This window comes from Filicampus tigris, unplaced genomic scaffold, assembly GCF_054856515.1.
Source record: "Filicampus tigris isolate MCC_2025a unplaced genomic scaffold, RoL_Ftig_1.0 HiC_scaffold_25, whole genome shotgun sequence".
Lineage (NCBI taxonomy): Eukaryota > Metazoa > Chordata > Actinopteri > Syngnathiformes > Syngnathidae > Filicampus > Filicampus tigris.
This window is the reverse complement of record NW_028233406.1, coordinates 65,004-78,430: the sequence shown is the minus strand read 5'-3', so window position 1 is coordinate 78,430 and position 13,427 is coordinate 65,004. Positions and strand designations below refer to the sequence as shown.

Genomic DNA, 13,427 nt, shown 5'->3' with positions numbered 1-13,427 from the left:
GATCACGGTTAGGACGGGCGAGGCATTAAACACATATTTCCAGGGACTGAAGTGGGAATGAGTAGACGTGCACATTTAATTTGGATGCAGAATGTCCCCAGTTTTTCGACTTCCAACGCGCTGTCCAATTTGGAAGTTAACAGCCGAAATGGCATGTTCCAATGCGACCACACTCTGCTGTGCACTCAGCCTCGCTGGAACCTTTTGTTTGCTATTCGACAAGGGTTTTCGTCACTCTCACGCCGCTTCACTCAGGCAGAAGGTGGCGGCTGCAAGCGAGCAAGCAGGGACACTGCTTGGGAGTGCGACATGAAGACACAGGCTCATCTTCACCTCCACACGCTAGGCGGACAGTAAGGAGTTAATGTTGTTGTTTTAACGGCCTGAAGCTAGTTGTTGCTATTAGCCTGAAGCTAGTTGTTGCGATTAGCCGTCCCAATCCTACCTTTAGCCGGGGAGGGAAGAGGGGGGCGTAAAGCTCCAATCTGCTTGCTGCAGCTGCTGCAAGCCGCAGTCTCCCTCCTGAGAATTGAAACGAGTTTAGCGTAGCAAAATGTCCGAAATATAACCAGTCGGGGTTCGTGTGCGCATTCATGCTCGTCCGCTTCAGCTTGTGAAAGTGGAGTATTTTTGATTTTGTGGATTATTGCGAAGAACACTTTTATACTTTCACAGGTTAAAGTGGACCAGAGTAGTAATGTGCATTTGCATTTTGGTGGCGATCGGTCGCCGTTTTAGACAACAGAACTGTCAAAGCGAGCAATATTACCACGCATGCCTTCCTCGCGTGACGTAGACCGCTGAGACAATATAACATAAGCTACGCCCAAAAAAGGGGCGGGGAAATTTGTTGGAAATCTAATCACAAAAAAAACCCTTAAATCACTACAGAGTCTTTTGTGGTGCTGATGTCATTTTTATATACAAACCTATTATATAAGTGCAAATGGTAAGCTCATCCCAGTGTCCCTTTAAAGGAAATGACGCAAGGGCACCACCAGGAGTGGAGCCAGCGGCTTAATTTGACTCAACACGGGAAACCTCAGATCCGGCCCGGACGCGGACAGGATTGACAGCTCTTTCTTGATTCCGTGGGTGGTGGTGCATGGCCGTTCTTAGTTGGTGGAGCGATCTGTCTGGTTAATTCCGATAACGAACGAGACTCCGGCATGCTAACTAGTTATGCGGCCCCGAGCGGTCAGCGTTCACCTTCTTAGAGGGACAAGTGGCGCTCAGCCACGCGAGATTAAGCAATAACCGGTCTGTGATGCCCTTAGATGTCTGGGGCTGCAAGCGCGCCACACTGAGCGGACCAGCGTGTGCCTTCTCTGAACCCCGCTCATGATAGGAACTGGGGACTGCAATTATTTCCCACCAACGAGGAATTCCCCTTAAGCGCGGGTCATAAGCCCGCATTAATTAAGTCCCTGCCCTTTGTACACACCGCCCGTCGCTACTACCGATTGGATGGTTTAGTGAGGTCCTCGGATGGGCCCCGTCGGGGCTGGCCACGGCGCCTGTGGCGCGCCGAGAAGACGATCAAACTTGACTTGATCTAGAGGAAGTAAAAGTCGTAACAAGGTTTCCGTAGGTGAACCTGCGGAAAGATCAATACCGGAGAGAGAGCTTGGCCGGCCACTCGCTTTTGCCCACACCGGAGCCGAGAGGCCGACGGCACGACCGCGCACGCGCCCCACGATGGCACGGGTGGGGGGCCAGACGAGAGCGGGCGACCGTGTTCGCCCCCGGAAGCTGGTCTTTCTGCCCGCGACGCGCACCCACCGCTGCCCCGGAGCGTACCCGTATGCGGACGGATTGGGTGTCTGGGGGGGCTGCGGCCCGCCGGGGAGAGTCACAGCTTCGGCCGGCGCCTAGCAGCAGACTTAAAACTCGTGCGGACCAGGGGAAACCGACTGTTTGATTAAAACACAAGGATCGCGAAAGCCCGCGGCGGGCATTCGTTGACACGATGTGATTTCTGCCCAGTGCTCTGAACGTCAAAGTGAAGAAATTCAATTCACTGCAAACCAAACCGAAAACTGTGAGCAGAAAACCAAGAACCCAACAGAACCGTGGATTTTATAAACCATTCGACCCCTAAATAATGATATGTTGATGATATTTTTCTTCATTCACTTTCACAGTTTGATCATTGATTGATGGAGGTGCTTAACAAAACAAATCGAAAGGACTTATGTTACAATAATATCAACATCATCATCTATGCAAAGGCATATGTTATATATCGTCACTGTCCTGTGAAAATCCATTTTTTTAATTTTTGTTAAATTTTCATGTCAATGGGATGTCTGTAACGCGGAAACCCCATTCATGTAAAAACATTTTTAAAAATGAAAAAAAAAAAAAGAACAGCGAGTATATGTAACGTGAGTTACTGTATACATTGTTATTCAACATTAAGTAGTAGTTACGTTTATTTTACAGTTACATTTACAGTGTCTTAGTGTTGCATCTGGCACTTGAGGGCAACCATTCAGGCCCTCATTGAAAAGGAGTTTCACACCCCTGCCCTAGACTAAGGCGTATATTATATTAAATATTACAAAATATTGTTGTACTGTCTTACCATCTTGCTTCTTGAGGCCGTATCTTTTGCCAGGGCTCTTTCCTCCATGATTCTTGCTGCTACCACCAGCCTTCTTGGAAGCAAACTGCAGAGTGGGCAGGAGAAAGAAATCAGCAGGATCTAAAAGCCCTGCAACCACAATATAATTACATATTAAGTGAAGAAGCAACCATCTCATACAGGGCTGAACAATTATGGAAAATCTAATTGTGATTTTTTTTCATAAAAATTGCGATTGCTATATGATTTGTGATTCTATTGTTATTATTGATAGCATTAGCATAGTGTGCATGCTTTGATTTCTCCAGTGCTTTCAACTCCATTCAGCCCACCCTATTGGGAGACAAGCTGGAGCGGGCAGGAGTGGCCCACCACCTCACCACATGGATCCAGGGTTACCTCACAAACCGGCCACAGTATGTGAGGACACAGGACTATGTCTGACGTGCTCCTCCGCAGCACGGGGGCCCCGCAGGGAACTGTCTTGGCTCCCTTCCTGTTCACCCTCTACACCTCGGACTTCAACTATAGCACCCCTACCTGTCAAATGCAGAAGTTCTCTGATGACTCTGCGATTGTCGGCCTCATCACAGGCGGAGATGATCGGGAGTACAGAGAACTTACTCAGGGTTTTGTGGACTCGTGCCAGCAGAACCGCCTCCTGATCACTGCGGGGAAATCCAAAGAGATGGTGGTGGATTTTTGTAGGCGCCATCACTCTGCACCTGCACAAGTGAATATCCGGGGAACAGATGTTGAGAGAGTCTCAACTTACAAGTATGTTGGTGTTCATCTGAGCAATAAACTGGACTGGAGCGACAACACAGGGTCTATAGGAAGGGTCAGAGCAGACTCTTCCTACTTAGGAGACTGAGGTCTTTTGGGGTTCAGGGGATACTCCTCAGGAACTTTTATGACTCGTGGTTGCATCGGTCATTTTCCAGGGAGTGGTCACCTGGGCAGGCGGCGTCTCGGCCCGGGACAAGAAGCGGCTGGACAAACTGGTCAGGAGGGCCGGCTCTGTCCTGGGCTGCTCCCTGGACTCTGTGGACTCAGTGGGGGACAGGAGGATGATGGCCAAGCTGTCATTAATGCTGGACAACCCGGGCCACCCCCTCCAGGGCACCCTAACAGCACTCCACAGCTCCTTCAGTGACAGACTGTTACACCCTCGTTGTCCAAAGGAGAGATTCCGCCGCTCCTTCTTGCCTGCTGCTGTCAGACTCTTTACCAAGAACATTGTGTAGTCTCTACAACCGGCGGACATTAGTGCAATTGTGAAGTCCTGCACCTGAGCTCATATCGTGCAATACCCAACATTCCCCACTACTGTTAGGCTAGTTTTATTTTTATCAAACGCTGTTCCTTATATTTCACTGCAGCACTGCAGCACTGTCACTTACTTAGAGTATTTTTCCTCTGTACTATGTACAGGCTCAAATGAGTGTTTCTTCATACTTTATATGTAGATGTATGTTGGTGTGTATATACATGTGTATATACACATGGTTACTACGTATATTTACATAGGTTTGATTCTGAATGTTTGCCGTTAATGTTATACATCAATGGCTACATTATGCCGCTGTCTCTGTGTGACCTATATCTTTGCTGCTGAAACACTGAAAATGTCCCCACTGTGGGATCAATAAAGGCCTTCTTATTCTATCTTATCTTAAAAAAAAATTGACTTGTTTTATACGCACCGAATGGAGCAAATGGCGGATTGTTGTTGTTGCAAATCTGCTTGCTACTGTCCGGACTATGCGTCCCTGGCTGATTCCATTCAGTGCAAGTCATCAGAGTAAGGTAATAACTAGGGATATGCGCGACTAGTCGTTTAACTGTTTAACCGTCTACGATTTATTAAACGTTTAGTATTTTAATAGTCAGTTAAACGCTGCATTCGCTGCAAGTATCACGTATCTTGTTCCTCATGCCTCTGCCTTGGCCTCTCTAAACAAGCTTAGCTTAGAGAGAGAATTGCTCCCCTCCCCCCTGCCCACACGCACACATAGTAGGGGGCGTGGACACTAAGGCTAGGTTCACACCGCAGGTCTTAATGCTCAATTCGGATTAAAAATAAAAAATAAAAAAATTAATAAATAAATAAATAAAATTTTTGCCGAAGCGTTCATATTACATTATAAATGCGACATGGGTCTTGTCTGCTGTATAAACACGTGCGTCGCCAAAGTAACGCGCACGCATGTGCAGAAGAAGAGACGAACGACGTCACTCCCGAGTCCCGACGTTGTGTTTGCGGAAGTAAATGTGGTCCAGCGTGTCTCTGCATTTATACAGTCAAGTGATTAGAAAGGAGGTAGAAATAAATACAGTATTTGGGGAAAATCACGAGGCGACGCTTTAACATCTTTAACAGCTTTTTTCCAACTGCGTTAAGAGCCCTAAACAATCACTCTGTGTAACACGTGAAATATGCTAATGCAACAAGCTCCAGTTTTCAATATGCATATCACATCAATCAATCAATCACATTTTATTTATATAGCACTTTTCATACATAAAAATGCAACTCAAAGTGCTTTAAAACATTCAAAGCAAAACATAGATAATTAGAAAAAAAATAAAATATATATATTTTTTTTAAATCCATTCATGCCCTCCCTCCCAACAAACCCAAGACAGATATCCATTAGTACATCAGCAATCATTCACACACACCCACACAAAGTGCACAACCTGATAAAATGTGTTAAAAAGACATGACAAGGCACAGAGAAACCATATGAGGAAAGGGTACCCAAGGGGAGCTCTCCGCGCCGAGGGGAATGACAGTCCACGGCCACGGCGCCAGAGGACCTCAGGATCCGCGAGGGCTGGTATGATAAAAGCAAATCAGATAAATAAGATGGCCCAAGACCATTAACACATTTATAAACTAATAAAAGTACTTTAAAATAGATCCTGAAACACACAGGGAGCCAATGCAGCAATTTCAAAACTGGCGTAATGGGCTCCCGCCCTCTGGTTCTCGTCAGCACCCGAGCGGCTGAATTCTGCAGTAGTTGCAGTGGTGAAATGCTCTTTTTCGGGAGGCCAGCGAGCAGGGCATTACAGTAATCTAAACGACAGGAAATAAAAGCATGCATCAGCACTTCCGTGTTAGCCTGAGAGAGAAACGGGCGGACTCTGGCGATATTCTTAAGGTGATAAAAACCACTCTTGGTTACATTTTTAATATGAGGAATAAAACTGAGCTCAGAGTCAAAAATGACGCCAAGGTTCTTCACACAATATGAGGGATTAAAAATGTGTAGTTTTGGTAAAAGCTTCTCTCTCTGACCTTCGGGACCGATAACTAAAACCTCAGTTTTGTCCTGATTGAGCTGTAGGAAATTATCTGCCATCCATGACTTGATATCTAAAATGCAATTTAAAAGGGTATCAATGGGTCCTGTGTCATCAGAAGACACGGCAATATACAGCTGCGTGTCATCAGCATAGCTGTGAAAGCTGATGCCGTGTCCCCTGATGACATCCCCAAGGGGAAGCATACAAAGATTAAAAATTAGGGGGCCTAAAATCGAACCTTGAGGAACCCCACATTTAATTTCATGGGTTTTGGAGGAACAAGTATCCATACTTACAAAGAAATATCGGTCTGTGAGATAGGAATAAAACCAGTCAAAAACAGTACCAGAGATGCCCACTAGATTTTTAAGTCTATTTAATAAAATTTGGTGATCTACTGTATCAAAAGCAGCGCTTAGATCCAGTAGCACCAAGACTGTGAGTTTTCTCACGTCTGCAGTGCACCTAATATCGTTTAAAATCCTTAAAAGAGCAGTCTCCGTACTGTGGTTCATCCTAAAACCAGATTGATATTTCTCCAAAATATTATTTGTATTTAAAAAATGATTCAACTGCATGAAAACCAGTTTTTCTAAAATCTTACTTAAAAACGGTAAGTTGGATACAGGTCTGTAATTATTAAAATTGCTCGGGTCAGAATTGGTCTTCTTCAGAAGTGGCTTCACCACCGCCGTTTGAAAGGCAGCGGGAAAGACGCCTGTCTGAAGAGAGCAATTGACTATATTTAAGATTTGTTCCTCAAAAAATCCATGAACTGTCTTAAAAAGAAATGTGGGAATTGGATCCAAAAGGCAGGTTGTTGGGTTTACCTGGGAGAAAACTCGAACAAGTGTCCTTGCATCAACCAGGACAAAACTTTCCAGTGTTTCCTCATGTAAATATGATTGTCCGGGTTTATTAAAACTTGTGTTTTGACGGGCTAAAAGACTGGATCTTATGTCATCGATTTTACTTCTGAAGTGGTCTGCAAAGTCCTCACAGAGAGCGTCTGTTGGTCTCTGTGGGGACTTATTAAAATCAGAACTAGTTAAAAGTTCAAAGGTGGAAAAGAGAACTCTGGGGTTGTTTTTATTGACTGTAATGAGGTTTGAGAAATAGGAAGATCTTGCCAGTTTTACTGTTTTATTGTCGGATTTCAGTTGTTCGCATAAAATTTCATAGTGTACTGTAAATTTACTTTTTCTCCACCTCCTCTCTGCACACCTGCATTTTCTCTTTGATATTTTGATAGCATTGTTTCTCCACGGGGGTACAGTCTTTTTTTTTGTTGTTTTAATTAAAAGTGGAGCTACTGAATCTAATGATGATTTAAGATGTAGGTTAAAATTGTCAACAATAAGATCACAGGGTGCAGGTTAAATGTTAGCAGGAGTGCTTTTTAAGATCTCGATAGAATTTGCAGCCACCTCAGAAGATAGGTAGCGTTTCTTCACTGTTCTTACCGGGACTGCTAGATGGTTAAAACTGGCGATGTTAAAATAGACACAGTAGTGGTCTGACACTGCCAAGTCAACAACAGAGGACACACCAGCAGACAAGCCATAGGTTATAACCAAATCCAGGGTGTGTCCTCTGTTGTGAGTTGGCTGCAAAACGTGCTGTTTAAAATCCAAGCAGTTTAAAAGGTTTAAAAAATCTCTGGATAGTGGGTCCGAGATGTTGTCCATGTGTAAATTAAAATCGCCAGTTATTAATATCCTGTTATCCTGTTCAGCACGGCCAGATTAATTATTGTGCTGGACGTGCGCTCATGGTGGTATGAATGAGCAGTATTAACATATACTAGATTACCACTGTTAAAACCACGTTGTTTGTGTGTGCAAGGGAAGCGTCTGCCGGTGATGGTTTCAATGGGAAAGTTGTCCGATAGTGGTAATGATAATGAGGGCCTGCAGGGGGAGCTAGTGAGGGTGGTGGTACTGTGAGCAGCTGGTATTGGCCTGTAGGTGATGGTAGTGACATTGTCATTGCAGCGTTTATGAGTAGAAGAAGAAATATGATTGGTAAACAAGAGTCAGCTGGGAGTGGAATTGGTTACGACATGGTGGATGTTAGCGGCTAAAATCTTGCTACCAAGAGAGTTCGGATGAACACCATCCGGCTGGTAAAAAGACGGGCGACTCCAGAATAGATTAAAATTGTCAATAAAAGCAAAGTCAAGGTGGCCACAAGTGCGTAGGAGCCACGTGTTCAAGCTTAAAAGGCGGCTGAAGCGCTCGACTCCGCGAGACAATGCCGGCAAAATGCCACTCACCCAGACCGCAGGTTCTTAACAAGGCAAAGAGGGCGTGAAAGTCTCTCTTCGTCTGCTCAGACTGTCGGCGTATTGTCTCGTTTGTCCCTACGTGAACAATGAGCCGGGTTATGGATGATGGCAGAGAGTCAAGAACACCCGGCAGGATGTTAACTACGTCCATGACTTTCGCTCCGGGAAAACAGCGGGTGACGGAGCCGGGATAGTGAGTATGTCTAATGGTGCTGTCGCCAATTATAACGGTGGTCGGTGGGTGACGTGAGGAGGGAACGCCAAGGGACTCACTGCCGGCGGGAGATTCACGACCCCACTGTCCAGGATGGCTCCGGCAAGGCCGAGTGATGACGGTGGATGACACCGGTGAGTGTCGCCGATGATGCTGGTGATGTCGACCACTCGTGTACCGGGACACCGCGTCCTGGAGCAGCCCGACGCGTGAGTGGACGGCCGGGTCACCAGCGGATCCGCCCAACATGGGGTTCCCGGCCGAGGTCGTCGCAGTGGGTGGCGGGGAATCCGGGGGAGCCCCTGGGAGCACAGCCCCAGCGTCGGACGCAGCAGTCGGTGTATATATCTCGCAGTAACCTCACAACATGCAATATTCAACTCAGTTGAACTTAATATCTGCTCAATCTGTGTTCTGCAATGTCCTTTTTTTATTTTTAACAGTGAAAACTTGATTATTTTATTTATTTATGTGTGGGTGTACATGTATACATGGTACATGTATGTATGTGTATATTTACATGCATATGTGTGTGTATATGTTTGTGTAGGTATGCAGATGTGTATATGTTTTTAGTCTTTGCACTGAAAGGGCCTGCTCTTTACCTTTCGTTGCACTTGTTGTAATGACAATAAATTTGAATCTGAATCTGATTTCATGGAGACATCACTAACGATGATGTCACGTCACAACCGTGCATAGAAAAATGAATCGATCTGAGCCGTGGCTGAATTACTACAATCGCCATAAATGTCCACTTTATGCTTCATGTTTCAAGTAGGAATAAATTAAAGTAAAATATAAAGTCAATAGTGTTACTCAAAACAACTTTGCAGATTCGATCCCCTCGCTGCCAGCAGTCTCCGTCCGCCTGCGTGCAGCACTGTCAATGTCGGATGGATGCGACCTGGCAGTTCGGACCGCGAACGCATTGAAAAAGATCGGATACGTATCCGATCTAGGACCACATACGAAAGCGACCCAGGTCGCATTTGAAAAAATCGGAATTGAGCCGTTCGGACGGTCATAAAAAAATCATATGGGCAAAAAAATCCGATCTGGGTCGCATTTGCCTAGCCTAAGTTTGGGGAAGAATATTTAGAAAAGTAAAAAAAAAGGTGTCGAGGATACCACGAAAAACAATGGCACCGTTTGGCAGTATTTTGATGCAGCAGATGACAACAAGGTCGGCTGTAGGCTTCGTAAGCATAAACTCGCTTAAGACCATGAGAAACCACATTCAAAGTAACACCCGATGTGAACCTGCAGGTCGATGGCGGCGGGGGCCAGGCAGACGAGCATGAGAGCGTTTGTTCCAGCCGGACTGGCGCAGTCATGCTCACCGCACAGCAAAGATTACCCAACTAATTTGTAAAATGACACAATATGCTGCCGCTTTCTTTTGTTGAGGGCAAAGGGTTCGAAAAATTAATGCTGTATATCGAGCCTGAGTACACGGTGCTAAGTCGCAAAAAAATCACGCCCCAACTCGAGAGTAACCATAACCAAATAAAAGAGGAGATGCTACGAGCGTTTGAGCGGGTCAACTATGTGGCCATAACTACAGACGGTCCATAGCCACTGAATCTTAAATGACTGTAACGTGTCATTATGTGGACGAAGGACATCTCTGCGGCTGTGTGCTTCATGCGCTTTGGAGGAAAGACACAAAGCTGAAAACGTGGCTGCTCTACTGCGGAGTGTGATGGGTGCTGACACTAGAAGTTGTCGCCTGTGTGCATGATAATGCACCTAACATGGCGAATGAGACCCTACAGGACTGGGAGTGTAACATGGCGAATGAGACCCTACAGGACTGGGAGTCAGTACCATTACTCATTACATTATTCATTATAAATGCCATGCATTGGATTGGGGCGGCACGGTGGTCGACTGGTTAGCACGTCCGCCTCACAGTTCAGAGGTCGCGGGTTCGATCCCGGCTCCGGCCTCCCTGTGTGGAGTTTGCATGTTCTCCCCGTGCCTGCGTGGGTTTTCTCCGGGCACTCCGGTTTCCTCCCACAGTCCAAAAACATGCATGGTAAGTTGATTGGATACTCTAAATTGCCCCTAGGTGTGATTGTGAGTGCGGATGTTTGTCTCTGTGTGCCCTGCGATTGGCTGGCAACCAGTTCAGGGTGTCCCCCGCCTACTGCCCAAAGACAGCTGGGATAGGCTCCAGCACGCCCCGCGACCCTTGTGAGGAGAAGCGGTACAGATAATGGATGGATGGATGGCATTGGATTGGCAAATGTATCAGAAATGTATTTTTCTTTCAATTGTTCACTTTAATTCAGTCAGTTGTTGTTACATCAATAGAATTTAAATTAACAAACTGTCCTTAAGTTTGGGCTAAAATAGCCCATCCTGTAAATACGAAAAAACCTTTGCATTTTAAAGTTTGAATTCAATATGTATTAAATTTCAATTTTTCTTGCTTATAGAATAGTCGACTCGTCGCAAATAAAATTTGAGACTAGTCGGCAGGCAAATTAGTCGAAATTCCCATCCCTAGTAATTACAAAACATTTTTGTTGTTGTATTGCGCTATATATGGTTGATGCAGTCATGCAAGGTACACCAGCATATTCGGTACAAATAAAAATAGTTCTCAATCTACAGTATTTATAAATAATGTGTTTTGCATTTTTAGTGGGTGGTGGATCATTTTGACTCTGTCATGTCATAAGTAGCTCTCAGGCTGAAAAAGTGTGGGCACCCCTGGTGTAAACAATAGCTTTGCCACTTCTTACATATCACTTTGTTTCATGAAACATGTAAAAGTGGACAGCACTTCTTAATCACTCAACTTCTCAAACTGTTTGGACGGAAAAAAACAATAATCTAGTCGCTCGACCATTTCCTACATGTCACTTCATTTCATGAAACATGATATGCAAACGTGGACTGCACTTCTTAAATCACTCACTCAACTTACCATATAGACTGATAAATAAATAAAACATGCATGTATAAAATGACAGCTTACCCTATCTCCAGTTAGTAACATAACACAAGCCACCCGGTAGGAAATATAAGATAAATGCCTACTTATGACATAAAAGCGTCATAAGTAGAAATTACCACTCGGCGGCATCTCATCATTAAAAAGGAAGTCAACCCAAACATATTTTTTCAAGAAATATGTTCTCTGCAGGCCCACTAGTTGAAACTGGGCATTCTGAATGATATTGCGTTTGTGGAATATGAGTTAACCCATTTAAGCCCGAAGCCCCTAGTGAGACATCTCTCCAGAATCTACGGTTGTCTTTGGAGTCACCCTTGAAACCCTGACATTTTCGCCATCTACAAAATAATTAATATCTCAGCCCCTTTAGCAGATAGAAACATAATTCCCCCCAAATTTGAGAGCTTAGACACGGGTTTCACACAGGCCCGAGTTTATTAATCTAAACTGTTTCAATCGAAGATGCAAGTGAAGCACGATTTTTAATTTTTAAAAAATCGAGTGGTAAAGTGCGCCTGTGTCTTTGGCGACCCTCTTGACAATTCGGCTCATTTTACTGTTTTGGCTGATTAGTGCTTCATTCACAAACGCTCTGCTTGTGTATGATCGCCAAACTTTATTGGACTTGCGATGCGGCGTTGGAAGTTCGGCTCTGTTTGAGCATGACTGGAAAGACACGTTGCCCGCTGACATCGGGGCGGACCTCTTCCATCTCCCACCGCACCACCTCCGCGAAAGCGGCGCCGAGGCAAAAGTGGTGGCAAGCGAGCGAGGCTAAAAAGGCAGCAGGTGCACGCTTCGTCCCCTGCTCGCTCTCGGACGCATGGACGTACTCCACTGCTGTGCCTCGCTCGAGACCCTGCTGCTGGCTGCCTGATACCCATCGTTGGCTGTGCCGAGGAATTCTGGCTGCGCCGCCGCCTACCATGCGCCATCGGACGCATTGTGAATCGGCAACTTCAAGGAGCTTCCCAGGGCCCGCCAATCGTTGGTGACACGCGCATCTGCTGCTGTTCCCACAAGGATAGCGTTGTTGACCGCCCAGTCGTTGACGAAGAAATCGTTTATCCTGAGGGAGCTATGTCTTTCCAACAACTTGGATTTCCTCTGCTTGACGGAGACTTGGACTGGCCCCGGCGAGTGCAGTGCGATGGTTGAACTATTACCGCCTGCATGCTCTTACTTGGATGCGCCGAGAACTTCAGGGCGAGGTGGAGGAACGGCGACTGTTTTTAAAAACAAATTTAAATGTAAAAAGGTGTATATTCGCCACAGCGTTCAGCAGCTTTGAGGGCACATTCTTTGAAGTTGCCAGTGCCGTCCCTGTGCTCTGCGCTGTCATATACCATCCTCCCAAATACAATACATTTGAATGACTTTTCAAATCTCGCCAAAATCATGTTGCGATATGATCGTATCCTGTTCATGGGGGACTTTAACATTCACGTGTGCCGTCCTGAAAAACCACTGGCAAAGGACTTTTTAAGACTCATTGACTTCAATTTGGTGCAGTGCGTGGCTGACTCCACTCACAAACAACTTTAGACCTTGTCCTCTCTTATGGTCTATCGGTCTCAAATTTGAAAGTTTTGGACAATGTGCTCTCTGATCATATGACTGTGCTCTTTGATGTAATGTTTTCCAGTACTGTCAGAGCTAATGCTAGTGAGCGCAAGGCCCAGGTTTTAAACCACCTCACTGCTAGTCAGTTCTCTGATGCCTTTGATGAGCTTTGTGTTCCCTCTTCAAACACAGAGGAGCTCAGCACTTGGTTCCATTCATCCTGCCTTAATATTTTGGACTCCGTGGCTCCATTAAAAATGATGCGGCAAAAAATTAGACCGGAGCCATGGTTTAATGAGAGCACTCGCACAGCTAAACAAGAATGCCACAGATCTGAACGCAGGTGGCAAAAAGACAGGCTGCAGGTTTGATATCAAAACTGCTGGAAACGTTACCAGATAAAGGAGGAGGGGTCCAAGAGAGACCATTCGTCATGTCTGATTCAGGCAAATCGCACAAATCCAAGTGCCCTATTTAAAACAATTGGCTCTGT

At 45.5% G+C, this 13,427-nt stretch overlaps 1 pseudogene; it reads left to right on the top strand.

Moving 5' to 3' along the window:
* Positions 1-948: 948 nt before the first annotated feature.
* On the top strand, positions 949-1,606 carry LOC147126167 (18S ribosomal RNA; annotated as a pseudogene; the record flags this gene model as incomplete).
* Positions 1,607-13,427: the final 11,821 nt, after the last annotated feature.